General features: G+C 39.7%; 1 long non-coding RNA gene across 2 annotated transcripts in view; it reads right to left on the reverse strand.

The window, feature by feature from the left end:
- LOC127532342 (uncharacterized) overlaps nucleotides 1-10,061 on the reverse strand; it is a 116,572-nt gene extending 106,511 nt beyond the window's left edge. Inside the window, exon 1 of one of the 2 annotated variants that reach the window (XR_007939717.1) lies at nucleotides 10,000-10,061. This is a non-coding gene — a long non-coding RNA (uncharacterized LOC127532342). Of the gene's footprint in view, nucleotides 1-9,978 lie in introns of both variants that reach the window. The other variant, XR_007939720.1, reaches the window with a different exon arrangement.
- Nucleotides 10,062-19,083: the final 9,022 nt, after the last annotated feature.

A 19,083-nucleotide genomic window follows, 5' to 3' on the forward strand; every position in this document is an offset into this window, starting at 1 on the left:
ACGTTAAAACTACTGGGACTCTTTAAAGTGACTGAAAATAACCAGCAGGACAAGTTGTGATTTTACAGTTTGTTTCCTGGTTCATCTCTTTTCCAGATTGTTCAGGTTTCTGTCTTTGTGCTCTGATCAAAAGCTGCACTGTAAGCAGGTCACACCAGATATCAGCTTTATAGGTGCACGTGGTTTTACTGCAGCTTGGAACTGTTTCAATAAATGTGAACAGGAAGCAGAGTTTGACCCTTTAGTGCCCGAAAGACTAGAAAGATCTTTTAATCTGCAGCACTCAGTCTGCTCCAAATATTAACAGAAATAAAAGTTTCTAGTACGGTTCAGGTTTTAAGTGGATTTAAATGAACACATGATGCATGTGGCTGTAACAAAAACAGAAGTGGAGTTTTATTTTTATTAAACAGCAGCTGCAGTCTGTGACCTTTATTTGAATGATTCTGTAAAAACTTCAGTTTGATTAATGAGCAACTTGTTGGAAAAGTTTCTAATAATGAACATCTGAACAAACACTGACACTTATACCCCTTTTCAACCAAAAAGAACCAGGTGCTAGATCAGTGCTGGTGCTTAGTTGGTTCAAATCTCATGCCTCCTAAGAACCGGTTTGCTTTTCCATTGGTGAGGAGCGCAGTTGGAGCCATGTCATTGCATCTTATTAAAATGTCAGTACGTCCCTGCATGTGTAGCCGTTCAACAACATTTGTACACCATAATCATGCAAGTGCTCTTCCTGACTTTGCAAACCTACATTGTGATTCAGAAACAAATAAATTGTTAGTAGTTCCCTGTCTTCAGCCGAGTCACAAGCAACAGTGACTACATTTGAGAAGACAGGTAATTATCAGATGTTTTGATTCTTAACAGTGAACATGTTAGCATTAGCTTGGATACTTAGCTTCAGCTACATTTGCATCCACTACAGAGCAGTTAACTAACACAATAAGTTGATGATAATACCTATGTTTATCTTTATAAATGGTCTTAAGTTTAATTGTGAGGCAGAGGTCAGCTGTTGTCTGGACACATCTGTGATCACACTAATGGTGGGACACAATTACACCAGATTTCAGCAAGAGGCTGCTGTTCTGTCTAAACAGTCATGAGACATTGACATTTTTTATTGACATAACCACCACTGTTGTTAGCTTCTGTTTCAATCATTTGTTTGAGATGAGGAAATCAACTATTGCATGTTTCTACTTAAATGTACTACTTTCAAGACATAATATAAACATGCATCTCTCATCACAAATTTCTGTTTATTTACCCAAAGTGCAAGAGTAAAAATACAAAACAGGTGAAGTTAAATAGCTTAAAAGCAAAATAATTTTCAAAAAAAAAAGATTTTTTTTCGATAAAAGGGCAAAAGTAGTGGACAATGCAGTTTATTTCTGGGACAGTCGCTCCAGTACCGACACCATGCGTCCCATCAGTCCAACCAAGGTTTCATCCATCCTCTGGATGTTCTGGAGCATGGCAGAGGTCACATCTTGGTGTCTTCCGATCTGTTCCAAGAACCGTTCCTCTGACGTCTCCAGATACTGCAGAGGATCCACAGCAGCTTCCTGCTTCCCTTTTCCTGCATAAAAGCACCAAAAAGTACTAGTTGTCAGTAATTACTGTATATAATCTTAAACACGGTTAACTTAAAGTAAATGTTATATTTTGTGATTTTAGGATGGGCCAAAAGATAACATACTGATCATGTTGATGTCTGCATAGTCTAATCAGATCTTACTTGATTTGGTCTGTAGAGAGGAGGACGGCGTGGAGGAGCTGCAGGACGGAACCAGTAAGCTGCGGACTAGTGCTCCTGGTAACTGGACCTCATCATCCAAGGCCGACAACTAAATAAAATAAACAAGACATGCTGTTGGTAGCATCTATATGACATACCTTCTCATTCACTGGTTTTTATTTAATTATTTTATACAACGTAGATTAATAATGAAGACATCAAAACGATAACAGAATACATATGGAATAATGATGTAAACACAAAAAAGTGTTAATCCCCAGTATTAATCTACAATGCAGAAAATAATACAAACAAATAAAAAGCGTTAAATAATATGGTGCATTCAGACGTTTGACTGGTAGTGTAAATATCTGGAAATGAAAGCTGAAATGTTAATCTACATTATATATCTACAGTATAATTGCAATATTAGGAGGCAGAGCTGGAGGTAGCAGAACTGAAGATGCTGAGGTTTTCTTTGGGAGTGACCAGGATGGATAGGATCAGGAATGAGTACATCAGAGGGACAGCACATGTTAGAGGCTTTGGAGATAAAGTCAGAGAGGCCAGACTGAGATGGTTCAGACATGTCCAGAGGAGAGAGAGTGAATATATTGGTAGAAGGATGCTGAGTTTCCCACTGCTAGGCAGGAGGCCTAGAGGAAGACCAAAGAGGAGGTTTATGGATGTGGTTAAAGAGGACATGAAGGTAGTTGGTGTGAGAGAAGAGGATGCAGAAGACAGGAAGGGAAAAGCCGAAAGGAAAAGAAGAATTGTAATATTAGAAATATACAATCTGACAACATATATGGTGTTTTTGGTGGTGGATTTGCACATGTGCAGTAAGTGTTTTCATCTAAGCATTTTGTCTTTATCTGATGGGAAAAATGATCAAAAACTGTCCATCACTCGCCCGTTGGTTCCTATTAAAAATGATAAACTTGATAACTGTTTCACAAACGTATAGTTTCGTTTTGAGTAAATGTTACTCAAAGGACCTCTGTTTGGGGCTCGTCTCAGTGGCGGATTAATCCATAGTTAGCACTGTGGCGAGCGTCTGTGGCACCAGGATGCTATGTAGGGTTGAGTCCAAACAGACTGTGACTGACGGTGTGACTCATTGATGGTTTTGGAACTTTACTCACAGATTTTGAATGATATCTTTTAAGGCTGAAATCCCTGGTGTTTCAGCAGTGAACCACATCCAATAAAGCATAAAATGCCTCATTCATTGTGGCTGGAGAAGCTCCATGTTCTCACTACAGTACACAGTAAACAGAAGATGAGCCTTTCAGTAAATGATTAATCCACATTCAGGAAGGCATTTTTAGACGTCACAGCAGCAGCAGCAGCATGTTGCCCTGACTATCACTAAAATGAATGTGCTGACAGGTTTTGCTGAATTGATAGATTGTTGCTTTTGAATGTTTATTGCAATGTGGAGTTTTGCATCTAACAGAGTAAAGTACATTCCCGGGAGCCAACAAATACGTCCAAAATGAGAAGTTTATTTTTTTTTAAACACATTTGATGGTAGAAAGATATTGTCAGTTTAGAAACCTTACTGGAACTGTCAACAGACGTAAATTCATTGGATGGATAATTTTCTGAATAAATATGGTTCTGTTGATCAGCAATTAATCAATTTGAAAGATACATTCAGCTCACTGTTTGTCCTGTGATGATATTGTGTTGCCAGATATGGACGTGTGTTGTCGACCACAAAGGCAGCTGTTATTTATGTCTCTGGATAATATAAGGCTACCTTAGTCGATCCTGTATAGACATTTCACATATGTGCTCAGGGGTCATTGAGCATAACAGAAGACTTTGTCGTGGTGCCCTTTTATGAGCTAAGATGGCATCACAGTGACTTTTTTTTTCTTTTTTTTTTTTCCAGTGAGTTTACAAACTTCTACAGTGACAAGTTTGTGCAAGAAGTAGAACCCATAACGCTTTGTTATGGGTGAAATTAGATAATGAATTTAACAGTAGTGCATTGTGCACATGAGGAATAGCATCTGGTTTGCAAATACTTTAAACAAATGAGATGCTTTATAACAGCAGTATTTCCTTTACACAAGTAGCAGTCCAGAGGGCAGGAGTGAAGGCATCACAATCTGCTGTTCACAGAAAACGTCATGAACAGAAGTACAAAGGCTTCACCAGAAGATACAAACCACTCATTAACAAGAAGAATAGGAAAGCCAGGCTGGAATCTGACAAAAAGTACAGAGATGAGCCTCAAAAATTCAGAGAAAGTTTTCTGGAGTGATGAGACAAAGATGAACCTTTACCAAAGTGATGGAAAGGATAAGCTCTTCAGTGAAACACAGTGGAGGTGATGTCATGACTTCTTCTGGGATGGACTCATTAACTTTCATTGATGATGGAACACATGATGGCAGCAGCAAAATGGAGGTAGGAGGGAGTAACCCCCCAAAACAAACTGAAAGAAGCTGTGGTGAACAAAAGAATAATACAAAAGTTTGGTGATGTCAGTGGGTCACAGGCTTGATGCAGTTATTACAAGCAAAGGATTTACAACTACACTATCAGCTTCTCATTCAATGCTTTTTTTTGTGTTATTTTGGATTGTAGATTATTACTGGAGATTAACACTTTTTATTATTTTACAACATAATTTCATATGTATTCTTTTATAGTCTTGATGTCTTCAGTATTTATATACATTAAAGAAAATAACTAAATAAAAATCAATGAATGAGAAGCTGCATCCAAACTTTTGACTGGTAGTGAAAGTTTGAAGTCTTATTCATTTTAACAACACTTTGTTAGTAGTAACCTTTCAAAACACCCAAGGACAGCGTGCAAAGTAAACAAAGTTAAAACACATTTGGACTTCCGGGTGAGTGATGCACGAGGCAGGGATTTTAAGAAATATATTGAGTTGTTGGTAAATCAAAATGTTCTGATTTTATTTTTAATTTTATAATAAGGGGGTTTAGTGAGAGGAGTTCAGGACATACGTGGATAAAACATAGCCTGTTATAAGGCAAAGGCTTACCTCCAAGGTGCTGACACTTTTGTGGGTAGCTCTATTTGCACTCAGTGCAATCCTCCCAGAGAGTGACAGCTGCACCTTTCTGCCCCTTAAACACTGGGAGCAGGCTGCAACGGTTATTTTCTCCAGAAAAATATAATAAAACAGAATTTATGTTCAAATTTCAGTAGGGATCTGTGCTTAAAGAGAAAAATACAAATAAATGATCACAACCTTTTTAAAATTGTGCTTTATTTGAACTTGTACAGAATATTTATTGAATCTTGAAAACAAACACCAAAACACAGATGTCAAACAAAGCCAATCACAAAAGTTACATATTTAAAGATGTAAGAAGTATGATTGAAATACAAATAAAAAATAATCATCTACACTCTGTTAATCCATTCTTTCTTTGATTAAATGTGTTTTTGTCATTCAGCTGCACTCAGAGAAAAGAAATATTTATATTAAAAAAAACTACAAGTTTTCATTTAGAGCAAAAATCCGTTCATTCTCCTGTCGTATCACGTTTAAGTAAAGAGTTCTGCATTCATCACAGTTCATGATTTAAACGTTGTTCACTCATTAAACCAAATACTTTTGGACATAGTTGATCATTTCTGGTATTTTGTGTAATTCTGGTGGAATGTGTTGATGCAAAGAGCTACTGTGGACTTCTGCTGATTTCCTCTGATTTCTTTTGATTTATTTCTGTTCAGCTGCTCCACTGAGGATCTCTGGTTATTCTGGTCTCTAGAGTTTCTACAGGATCCATCAGTTTATTCAGATTAGACTGCTGTTTCTCATAAATTCTCTTTTCCTTATCCAACCTCCATTCAGTTCTTAATCGTTCTTCTTTTTCTTTCAACAGTTCCTCTGGTTTGTCGTAGTTTTCTTCTCTCTCTTTTAATTCTTTCTCCACTTTGAGAAGCTTCTCCTTGTTTTTCTTCTTTTCCTCATCAACCTCATCCAGTTGCTTTTTGACATCATCCATCTGGTTTTCCAGCTCTGTCTTCACTGTTTTCAGCACCATAACCGTCTGTTTCATGTCATCTGTCTTTGGTGTTGCAGGGCCAGGTAATGGATCGCTGTGCCCCGTATCGCTGTTTTGTCGTACTGGAACATAACCCTGTGCCCCATCATCACCATCATCACCACCATCACCATTGGAGGAACGAAAACAACACACTGATCAACACAGAAACACAACAGAATGTGATTGTTAAGATGGCAACTAGATGTAGATCAGCTTAGATATTCTCTTCCCTGTATTATTATTTGTTGTCAAACATGAAATTCTGCATGTTTTGGAAGAATTACATTGTGAAAATAACACTACAAAAAACCCCACATGATTAAATGTTCAATGTGTTCACAACAACTGAAATACATTGATTTTAAATCTAATAACTCTGACTTACAATTCCCCATGATGATAACAGCTCCTGAAACAGCAATACCTAATCCAACGAAGCCAGAAGACACTCAAATGATAAAACCGTTCAAGAGTAGCCGGATTGGTAACTTGTTGCTGAAAAATCACAACACAGATGTGAAATAGTGGACAAGATATAATGAGGCATCATCATAAAGTCAATAAAGTGCAGAGGATCACCTGACACAGTTATGTATAAAAATTAATGTATCGGTGACAAAACACATTTAATTATCTTCATGAGCTCATCCTTTGAACCCCAAAACACACCAGCAGCATTAAAAGACGTGTTCTCTTTTAGAAAAGAAAAGAAAAAGCTCCATTCACTTCATTTATAAGATAGAAGCTATAAAACCAGAAAGAATCGTCACATTTTCAATTTTACAATTGAATATCTGGGAAAGTCGGTTCATTTTAAAGTTGTAATATTTCATCCAAATCATTTTATTCTACATCTCAGTGAAACATTTGCAGAAACTAAACACCAGATTCTGACTCATCTGTGATCAATAGTCAGAAATTCAGTGATAACTGTGTTGAACTGCAGGCAGTGTTTCCACAGAGAGACTGAGAGGAAAATCAAAGTCACTCAATAGAATAAATGCAGCATCAATCAGAAACAGTGAACAGAGGAGAAAGTTGTTGGAGACACATTCAGCGTGGTGAAACATCTTTCTACTGAGAGAGAAATATTTGACAAAACTGTAACAGAAACATGAGATGAAAAGAATGAAAAAAGAGCAAAATGACACAAATGAGGCAGAAAACAATGAAAATGCACACAAAGCGAAACAAAAGAGACACAAAGTGACAAGAATGATACAACAAATGCCAAAATCCAACAAAAACAAGACAAATTGAAAGAAACTAGACAGAACGCAACAAAAACTCAGACACAAAGTGACAAAAACAAGACAGAGAATGCCATAAAATGACACAAACAACAAAAATGCGACATAAAATGACAAGAGGAGATGACAAGAGAGACTGAGAGGCAAATCAAAGTTACTGGATCATTCAACATCATTTCAACTTACTTATTAATTATTTAGAGTTTTCAAACAGAGTGATACAATGAACACAATGAATATTTCTGAGTTCTCTCTTCCTCCAGTCAGGTTGTTATCTGTTTCTGCTGAGGTGCAGGGCTTTAGTTTGCAGTGAAAAACTAGAAAAGCACTCGGAGAACGCAGACCTCCACCATGCCATCTGTTTGTCTGTCTGTTTGTTTGTCTGTTAACAGCATAACCTGGGGGGTATTCCACGAAGCTGGCTTAGGTCTAAGCCTGGTATATTTCGGTCAGCTTCGCTAACTTTAGTGAGAGTTTTGTTCCACCAACAAGGCTTAGGGCTAGCCTGGCTTGGTAACCATGGTAACTCAGCCAGAGCGACAAGCCTGGTCCGGGGCAGGCTAACAGTCAAGCTTACTTTAGCCCCATGTCAGAGAAGGTTCTGACGAGCTTCAGAAAGACGCCTGTGAACCGCATGTTACACATTAAATTCATCTTGATCTGTAATCAATGATGTTCTTGTTCGGTGACATACATTGAGACCTTTTTTAAATAACGCCGGAATAACCGTGAATCAAACTATATCATATTACACTACACATTTTGTCACAGTGTGCAACTGTGGCTCAGTGGTTAAAGTGTAGTTAAGTAGATTAAATGTGGTTTTACTTTTCAATCCACCAGCGGTAAATACTTGGAAACATCTGATTTTCTTTCTTCTTTCACCCTCAAAGTGCAGTCAACACGTAACAGGAATAGGCACAGATTGTCTTAAAATAAGCAGGACACAACAGCCACAGTTTTCCATAAAGAATACCTTCCTTTTACCAGCGGTCCAATCTGATCATGATGAGAATCCAAAGGTGATGCCAAATGATGAGATAACTATTTTGTGTACAAGCTCATTTGTGTCTTCTCCCTTATTTAAATGTAGGGCACAGTAGCACTATCATCGCTAATAAAAATGACATCTCCTCTATAGGCCTACATGTTTTTTTCTGCTTTTTTATTCAAAGTTTGAGTGTTTGATGAAACATCTCCACATGAAGTTGCCCCTTTTTTCCGAAGTATTTCTACTTTGGTTTTAGGTGTTACCTGCTGCTTTATTCATCGATGGTGGATATATATTTGTCAAATCAAGAACATGAATTAGGCCTACCAGAGTAAAAAGTGAAAACCACCATCACATTACACAAAACCAGGCTATGTTGGAGCCTCTTTCTCTCATATATATATATATATATATATATATATATATATATATATATATATATATATATATATATGCATATGTATGTTTATACACACATAAAAAATGTCTTCAGTGGGTTTTGAAAAGCTTTATTTCATCAGATTGATCTCCTCTGGGCCACAGTAGTGTGACAAACTTCAGGGTGAGGAAAAAAAAGTCATCAACCACTGCAGTTGTGGGTTATCCCTAATCAGTGTCAAAAACTTGCCCTCTGAAAATTAAATTTTCAGACGTGTGCGTGTGTACGCTCAGACTAAGTGCTTCATTAAAAAGAAAATAAACACGCATTTAAACGGTTGGCAATGCTTTGCCAGGCAGCGTCTCGAGCTTTATTTATCACAACCGTGTTTCCTTTTCTTGTGATAATCTCCCTGGAGTCCTCATACAACTTCGTGAGAAGTTTCTGCTCCGCCGAAGAGAAAGTCTCCGCTCTGTTTTTAGACATAATGTCATCATTTCGACGATCGACACGTCTGGGCTTTTTATCTCCCTCGGACGCGCGCTCAGCCGCAGCTTGGATCAGCCGCAGCTTGAATAAGCGTCTCTGAAAAACAGCTGAGCCTCGTTCGTGGAACTACTTGCAGCTGACATTAAAGTTGCCGCTTATTCAAGCCACGCTTACTGGCGTAAGCCCAGCCTGTTTTAGCCAGCTTCGTGGAATACCCCCCTGGTGGGCATCTCTCAATTGTCCTTTGACCTTCAAAAAAATCCTTGATCCCGACGGTGATTCGGATCACCTCCAAAATCTAATCGATTCTTACTTGCGCTCTTCCGGACATCCTGTAAAAATTTGGTGAAAATCCATCCATGACTTTTAGAGTTATGCTGTTAACAGACAAACAGACACACACACACACACACACACACACACACACACACACACACACACACACAGACGGACACACAGACGGACAGACAGACAAACAAACTCCGGTGATTACATAACCTCCTGGCGGAGGTAATGAACCACATGGAAGAAAAAACAAGACAGCAGCAAATAGAAACCCTCAGAGGGAACTCGTTTTCTGCAGATGCCAGCAAGTTACTGATTAATCAAACTAGTCTTTACAGAATTACACAAATAAAGGTCACAGACTGCAGCTGCTGTTTAATAAAAATAAAACTCCACTTCTGTTCTTGTTACAGCCACATGCATCATGTGTTCATTTAAATACACTTAAAACATGAACCTTTTCTGTCACTATGGAACTATCATTTAGTGTTTCAGCCGTTTCAGCCACAAAGAGTGTTTATTTCCCAACAAAACATTCTGAATCTCAACTCATATTCCAATAAAATCACATCAATAATCACAGTGATGTGTTGAAAAGAAGAATCTTTACTGAAACTACTTAGCTTTAAAAGCATTTAGTGTTTTCTGGTGCACCGCAGAGACTCCAACATATATATTAAAAAAAAAAAAAACATTGACGAACTTCAGAAAATATGTCAACATGTGACCTGATTTCATTTCACAAACAGGAAAGATGAATGTTTTGAGTAAAAACTAGAATAAAAAGACAATACCTGAGTTTTCTTGCTGCTTACCGTCGTGTTGCGTTGACGAGTCGACTCACCTCAGAGAGCGATAAGCTTCAGGGTTAAAGTACTTTCACTTTATTGTCACCTTATTAGGTCTGTTTGTCTGCTCTGATGTTTGGTTGTAGCTCCTCCTCCTCCTTATCTGATAGAGTCAACAAGGTGTAAACCTACTTTCATTCACTGTGTAGCCTCATCTTTAACCGCTTCTAATCGCTGCACATTAAATTTCAGGCTTCAAACATAAAGATATAAAATTGTAATTTTTTGTCAAGAATCAACAACAATTGGGACACAATCGTGAAGTGGAACAAAATTTATTGGATATTTTAAACTTTTTTAACAAATAAAAACCTGAAAAGTGGGGCATGTGTAGCACTTGAATAAGTGATATGCTAAACAATGTCCAAATATTGCTAAAACGTTTATAATTAATTGTTTAATGCTAAAAGTTCAACTGTTTATTTTATGATGTAATTATACATCTGCACCACTAGGTGGCAGCCACACCCAACAGGTTGTTTTCTCTGAAGACCAGTGATTGGTCAAGGCTGTTCCTGTTTGGAAAATGTGCTCGGGCTTTAGCCGCGCTGAAAAATGCAACAGGAGAAATATGCTGCAATAAACCTTTTGAGGAAATCAAGAATAGACTCGTTTTTTTCTACACCAAGTGGTTCTGAAGTGGTGTAACATTTGGAGGTTCCACCGAGATGTATTTTTTGGATTACCTCATGGAGAGAGAGAGACTGAAAATAAAGCAACAAAAAGACGGTAAAAAGTGTGCCAGAGCGAGAGGCTAACGGCTAAGCTATAACATAAGCCTAGCTAGTGCGACACAAACCGTGTTGTTTTTTTTTGGTCATATTCATTGGAAAAGGACATTTTGCAAGCATGTCTGAGCACCGTGAAGAGTTTATGTTGCAACTGGAGCAGAAAATATGCGGACTATATGTACAAGAACTGCTAAGAGTATGTGAACTTTGTAATATCACTGCAAAAGACAATGAAAATATCAAGAGTAAAAGTCGCAGAGCTCTTGTTAAGCTCATAATTGAATTTTGTGATGGAGATGAGCTTTTACAAAGTGAAGACGAGGGCATGTCTGTGCTATTGGAGTTAAATGATGTGCTGGACGCGCTGATATTGGCACGGTCATCAGCTGTCGGTGCAGGAACAGCAGCCCAGGCGACCCCGGAGACTGCACGCACGGAGCAGCTCGCCACAGCGGACCAGGCGCCGGGTGAGGACCGACCTACAGCGGCGGAGGCGTCGCTGGAGCAGCACCACGAGGCCCCCAGGACGATGCGGGACAGCGGGACTCAGCGCAGAGGGAGAGACTCTATCAATAGCAACAGCTGCTGTAATGCTTCTTCAGTTGGATTCCGCAAAGATTTCAGGATTAATGGTCACGTGAGTGAATCAACATCTAGAGAGACCTTGAGTTTCAGTAGTTTGGAGCACCAGATTGGAAGTGGCTTGAGAAAGGGCTACCCTGAAACTGAGATAGTGGAGGCTGTGGTTCGTTCCATAAGCCCTGGACTGAAGCTAAGGAGCTATTTAGAAGGAAAAGCAGACCTCACTTTGACCAACCTGAGACAAGTACTAAGAGCTCATTATGCTGAGACAGATGCAACTGTGTTATATCAACAGCTTACCAAAGCAACACAGGCAGCAAATGAGACACCTCTTGAGTTTCTGATTAGAGTGCTGGATTTACGTCAGAAAATCCTTTTTGCATCAGAACGTACTCAGTCTAGCCTGAAATACAACAAAGAGCTTGTTCAAAGTCAATGTTTTCAGTCAATTATGACAGGACTGTTAAATGACAATGTGAGAGCAGAAATGAGGATTTATTTACAGGATCAAAATAGTAGTGATGAGCTACTGTTAATGAAAATGCAAACTGCACAATACAATGAAAGTGAGAGAGCTCTTAAAACAAAAGCAAATAAGTCAGCTTTTAGAGCAGGACTAAATGCAGTTGAACAGACTGATACAGTTAATGACTCCTGTATTAGCCAACCTGTAGCGAAATCAAACAAACCCACCAAAGACAACTCATTATTTTCTAAACTAGAAGAAAGTAATTCTGCAATCAGAGAGCTTACAGGTCAGGTAGCTTCACTTGTGCAGACTGTTCAACGTGACATTAAACATGATGGTGACAAGCCAAATAAAACATACAAAAAGCCAATTCAGAGGCAGAAAAGACAATGTTCGGCATGTCAACAAGAGAACAAGGACTGTAACCATTGTTTCAAATGTGGTAGTGATTCTCACTGGGCAAAAGGATGTAGAGTAGGAGGGAATCAGAAGCAGGGAAACTGGCGGAGGCTGTGACTGTGGGACAAGCCGCAGCTCCAAAACCAAAGTCCCAAAATGGCAGAATCCCCAAAGCATCCAATGTCCCACAAACAGAGTTAAGCCAAAACAAGCAAAAAGTGTTACAAAATACTGAAATGTTAAATGCCAAAACTAGAGATGAACAGTACAGCAGGTTTAACCCTTGTACAAAACGCAAAAGAGTTGCACAGCTAGTAGGCAAAAAGTGTCTAGTTTGGTGTAAAATGAACAAGTGTAAAACTCAAGCACTATGGGACACAGGTGCCCAAGTTTCAATAATGAGTGCACTGTGGAAGTCAAATAACTTACCTGATTTGAAAATTCATCCAATCAGTGATTTACTAAGCGGTGATGAGCTTCTAGATCTGAGAGCAGTAAATGGATCTGAAATCCCCTTTCAAGGCTGGGTAGAAGTTAGCCTTAGCCTTTGTGATTCAAAAGGTAAAGCGTCAGCTCAGGATGAAGTTCTAGTCCCAATCTTAGTGAGTCGTGACATCATGCAAAAACCAATAATAGGGTTTAATGCCATTGAAGAACTGCTTAAGCAAAATCCTACTCAGTCTAGTGACACAGTGTCTTTACTGAGAAGTTCACTAAAAGTTGGAGCAGGAAAAGCAGAGGCACTTTTAAATCTTATTCAGACAACTGCTGATGACACAATTACCTATCCAGTCAGAACAGGACGCACAGCCGTTGTAGTGCCAAGTGGACAATTACACTGCATTAGCTGTCCTATCAGAACAGACTTAAAAGTAAAAACTGAAATGCTTTTTGAGCCAGATGAAAACTTAAATTTAGACGAAGGACTAAAGTTTAACTGCCAGTTAATAAGTGTTTCAGGCCCTACTCGAAAAGCTAAGATTCATGTCACAAATACGACAAAACATGACATTATTTTGCCAGCAAAGACTTTAATAGGCAGCATTGAGAGGGCAACACATTGCTTTTCAGTGAATCTTGACCAAAGTCAGGTTAGTTCAGTTGTAGCTGAAAACCACCCAAACTCACCTAGCTCACCTGAGAAGACTTGGGACCCCCCCGTCAATTTGGGTCACCTTACCTCGGAACAGCTGGCTGCTGTCATGGAGATGCTTAAGGAGGAGTCAAGTGCATTTGCCAAGCACAAAGATGAAGTAGGCTACATAAAAAACTTAAAAATGGACATTAAGCTGACCGATGAGATTCCTGTAGCAAAAGCCTACAATGCAGTACCTCGTGCTCTTTATGATGAAGTGAAAAATCACATCCAGGACTTGTTGAATAAAGGTTTTATTCACAAATCAACCTCACCTTATGCTTCTCCAGTGGTGTGCGTAAGGAAACGTGATGGAAGTCTGAGACTCTGTATTGATTATAGGGGCCTCAATAGGAAGACCATCCCAGACAGGCATCCTATACCACGCATTCAGGAAATACTTGATGGACTTGGCGGCAACATGTGGTTTAGTGTGCTTGACCAAGGCAAAGCGTATCATCAAGGTGAAATCAGCAATGACTCAAGAAAATACACGGCATTTACAACGCCTTGGGGACTGTACGAATGGAACAGAATTCCATTCGGTCTCACCAATGCACCCTCAGCGTTTCAGCGCAGTATGGAGGAGAGTCTGGAAGGTCTAAGGGACAAAATCTGTACTCCATACTTGGATGATGTTTTAGTGTACAGTCGAACATTTGAACAACACATTGAGGACTTAAGATCTGTTCTCAAGCGGCAGCAAGCTTGGGGAATAAAACTGAGACCTGACAAATGTGACTTGTTTAAAAATGAGGTCCGTTATGTGGGCAAAATAATTTCGGCACAAGGTTATAAAATGGACAATAAGGAGGTACAAGCAGTACAAGCCCTCAAAAACACCCCTCCAACAAACATCAAAGAACTCCGCAAACTATTAGGGTTCTTAGGGTATTACAGAAGCTATGTACAGGATTTTTCAAGACATGCAAAGTGTTTGTATGGTTTGCTTTCATCCGAAGCTCAAGACTCACAACCACAGGTACGGTCGGCTAAGGCAGGACACCCTGCACCCACCCAGAAGATTGTGTGGACTACCACTCATCAAAAAGCACTCGACTACTTGGTAGATGTTTTGACTAATCCACCTGTTATAGCTTACCCCAGGTTTGAGGATCCTTTTATTCTCCATATTGATGCATCGGAGGAAGGGCTTGGTGCAGTTTTGTACCAGAGACAGGAGAGTAAATTACGAGTGGTCGGATATGGATCAAGGACATTAACACAGGCTGAGAAAAACTACAGATTGCATTCAGGGAAACTTGAGTTTCTGGCACTTAAGTGGGCCGTCACAGAGCGCTTCAGAGACTACTTGTTTTATGCTTCATCAGTGACAGTCTATAGCGATAATAATCCTGTGACCTATGTTTTAAGCACAGCCAAATTGAATGCAACCGGACACAGATGGGTTTCCGAGTTGGCTGACTTTAACATAACACTGAAATACAGACCTGGGAAAAGTAATGTTGATGCTGACTTTTTGTCCAGATCACCAGCCAGTATGGACTCCTACATGGCAGAGTGTACTGAGCAGTGTTCACCTGAAGTGCTGAATGCTATACTGAACGCTGTTGAAATACAGAAAGAGCAAAATGTGGACTGGATCTCTGCAGTGACTTGTAACCCACAGGTAAATGAGATCCAAGTGGACAATACACCGGATGTGGAAATCACAAAACAGGAACTGTTACAGGCTCAGTTGCAGGACCCAGCCATTGCTCATGTCCTCAGTCTAAAGAAAGCAGGAGACAACTTTGACAAAGCATCAGTGAACAAGGACTCTAAGGTGAAACAGTTGCTGCATGAGTGGAAAAAGCTTTTTGTTTCTGATGAAGGGTTGTTGATGAGAAAAACTGTAACTTATACTCAAATTGTACTCCCGGAGTCATACAAAGAACTTGTGTACAAATACCTTCATTGTGAAATGGGTCACCTCGGAGTAGACCGTGTAATGAACTTAGCAAGAAGTAGGTTTTATTGGCCTAATATGCTGAAAGATATTGAGTTTTTCATTACAAAGGTATGCAAATGCAACATCCAGAAGAAACCTACAGTTCAGAGTAGGGCTCCTATGTGCCATGTACCCGCTACTGCACCTTTTGAAATGGTTTCTATAGATTATCTTCACCTTGAAAAAAGCAGGGGAGGGTATGAGTATATCTTGGTGATACATGACAACTTCACAAAGTTTGCCCAAGCTTATCCTACTCGTAACAAATCTGGCAAAACTGCTGCAGATAAGATTTTCAATGATTTCTCTTTAAAGTATAATTTTCCTTGCAAACTACACCATGACCAAGGTAGGGAATTTGAGAATCAGTTATTCAAACAGCTTCAAAAGTATACAGGAGTGGCTAATTCAAAAACTACACCATACCATCCACAGGGGAACCCAGCGGAAAGGTTCAATCGTACCTTGCTTTCTATGCTGCGGACCCTAGATGAGGAAAAGAAAGGAAACTGGAGTGACTATGTAAACAAAGTTGTTCATGCCTATAATTGTACAACTAGTGAATCAACAGGTTACTCACCCTTTTACTTACTTTTTGGTAGACATCCACGTCTTCCGATAGATTTAATTTTTGGACTTGAAGAGACAAATGAATGTAAAACACATGAGGAATATGCTCAAAAGTGGCAACGACAGATGAAAGAGGCATATGACATTGCATCCAAAAACATTGGAAAGAGCCTCGCAAGAGGAAAGTCACATTACGATCGGAAGAGACAAAGCGTTGTACTCTCACCTGGGGACAGGGTCCTAGTCAGGAACATGTCTGAGAGGGGAGGCCCAGGAAAGTTGCGCTCATATTGGGAGGATCGGGTTCATGTAGTGATCTCTCAAAAGGGTGATAACAGCCCTGTTTATGAGGTAAAACCTGAGTGTGGTACAGGACGTGGTCGTATTCTGCATCGTAACATGTTAATGCCCTGTAATGCTTTGCCACTTCCCCAAGTCACCAGGACTGAGCCAAGTACCTCTAAGCCAAAACACAAACGAAAGGACAAAGACATGAGAAACAGCTCTGAGTATGAGGAAAGCTCAGATGATGATGAACAATGTTGGACTCAAAGAGTAAGGTGCCGCCGCCACCATCAGCCTACAAAGGACTCTGTGGTACCTATACCCTTTCCCGGACCTGACCAAACCAATGAGCCACAAAACCCTGATGATGCTCAGGAGCAAGCAGTGAACAACCATGAGCTCAGAGCAGAGGCTGAGGAGTTCCATGTGGACATTGGAAACGAACAAACCGATACAGACATGAACATTTCAGAACCAGTCAAGACTGTGTCTTTGCCAGCAAAATCCATTGAAATGGGCACAGAACAGTTGGATACGGTACTGAGACGATCTCAAAGAGAGCGACGTCCAAGAGAGACTTTGACTTATGATGCACTTGGTCAGCCAGGTCAGAGAGTCATTGGTCTCGCCGCTAATCCGCTGTACGCCAATGCAGTGACCCCGTTATATGGACAGTTTGGAATACCTTGGATAGCTCCACAGATACCTTACTATCCAGCATATGTGCCAGTGGGTTATTATTGAACTGTGACATAGACATTTGTTTGAACCGGTTATTCTCTCATTCTGTTAAAATGTGAAATGTATGGGTAAATGCCATGATTATTACTGTGACATATGCATTTGAAACTTCAAATTTTTGAGATGGTAAATGACAAAAATTGGGTTAAGTGACATTTGGAATATTGATATGTCTAAAGAAGGTTATTATCTAAATGAAAAGGCTCCGGAGTAGAATTAAGTGATAATGACACCTGTTTAGAGTAAATTAATGCTAGTAATATTGGGATAAACTAAACATGGTTATAGGCTTGATGTTTTTATGCCATGAAAAACGTGATTATATCACCTAAGGTTCCTATGGCAAAAGTGATCTCCATGCACTGTCAAATTGTTTACTCTAATCCTAGTTTAAACCAATCTTAAAGTCACGTGTAACAGACATTTCATGTTCTTATTTAGCTAATGTTAGGGACAACATTTGTTTAGCAGGGGAGGATTGTAGCACTTGAATAAGTGATATGCTAAACAATGTCCAAATATTGCTAAAACGTTTATAATTAATTGTTTAATGCTAAAAGTTCAACTGTTTATTTTATGATGTAATTATACATCTGCACCACTAGGTGGCAGCCACACCCAACAGGTTGTTTTCTCTGAAGACCAGTGATTGGTCAAGGCTGTTCCTGTTTGGAAAATGTGCTCGGGCTTTAGCCGCGCTGAAAAATGCAACAGGAGAAATATGCTGCAATAAACCTTTTGAGGAAATCAAGAATAGACTCGTTTTTTTCTACACCAAGTGGTTCTGAAGTGGTGTAACACATGCAATATAATTCGGCCCCCTTGCATTAATACTTTGTAGCGCCACCTTTTGCTCCAATTACAGCTGCAAGTCGCTTGGGGTATGTCTATCAGTTTTGCACATCAAGAGACTGAAATTCTTGCCCATTCTTCCTTGCAAAACAGCTGGAGCTCAGTGAGGTTGGATGGAGAGCGTTTGTGAACAGCAGTCTTCAGCTCTGCCCACAGATTCTGGATTGGATTCAGGTCTGGACTTTGACTTGGCCATTCTAACACCTGGATACGTTTATTTGTGAACCATTCCATTGTAGATTTGGCTTTATGTTTTGGATCATTGTCCTGTTGGAAGATAAATCTCCGTCCCAGTCTCAGGTCTTTTGCAGACTCCAACAGGTTTTCTTCCAGAATGCTCCTGTATTTGGCTCCATTCATCTTCCCATCAATTTGAACCATCTTCCCTGTCCCTGCTGAAGAAAAGCAGGCCCAAACCATGAGGCTGCCACCACCATGTTTGACAGTGGGGATGGTGTGTTCAGGGGGATGAGCTGTGTTGCTTTTATGCCAAACATATCGTTTTGCATTGTGGCCAAAAAGTTGGATTTTGGTTTCATCTGACCAGAGCACCTTCTTCCACATGTTTGGTGTGTCTCCCAGGTGGCTTGTGGCAAACTTCAAACCAGACTTTTTATGGATATCTTTGAGAAATGGCTTTCTTCTTGCCACTCTTCCATAAAGGCCAGATTTGTGCAGTGTACGACTGATTGTTGTCCTATGGACAGACTCTCCCACCTCAGCTGTAGATCTCTGCAGTTCATCCAGAGTGATCATGGGCCTCTTGGCTGCATCTCTGATCAGTCTTCTCCTTGTTCCAGGTGAAAGTTTAGAGGGACGGCCGGGTCTTGGTAGATTTGCAGTGGTCTGACACTCCTTCCATTTCAATATGATTGCTTGCACAGTGCTCCTTGAGATGTTTAAAATTTGGGAAATCTTTTTGTATCCAAATCCGGCTTTAAACTTCTCCACAACAGTATCTGGGACCTGCCTGGTGTGTTCCTTGGTCTTCATGATGCTCTCTGCACTTTAAACAGAACCCTGAGACTATCACAGAGCAGGTGCATTTATACGGAGACTTGATTACACACAGGTGGATTCTATTTATCATCATCAGTCATTTAGGACAACATGGGATCATTCAGAGATCCTCACTGAACTTCTGGAGTGAGTTTGCTGCACTGAAAGTAAAGGGGCCGAAAAATATTGCACACCCCACTTTTCAGTTTTTTATTTGTTAAAAAAGTATAAAATATCCAATAAATTTCATTCCACTTCATGATTGTGTCCCAATTGTTGTTGATTCTTGACAAAAAATTAAAATTTTATATCTTTATGTTTCCCTGCGACCCTAATG

This window comes from Acanthochromis polyacanthus, chromosome 23 (assembly GCF_021347895.1).
Source record: "Acanthochromis polyacanthus isolate Apoly-LR-REF ecotype Palm Island chromosome 23, KAUST_Apoly_ChrSc, whole genome shotgun sequence".
NCBI classification, from domain to species: domain Eukaryota; kingdom Metazoa; phylum Chordata; class Actinopteri; family Pomacentridae; genus Acanthochromis; species Acanthochromis polyacanthus.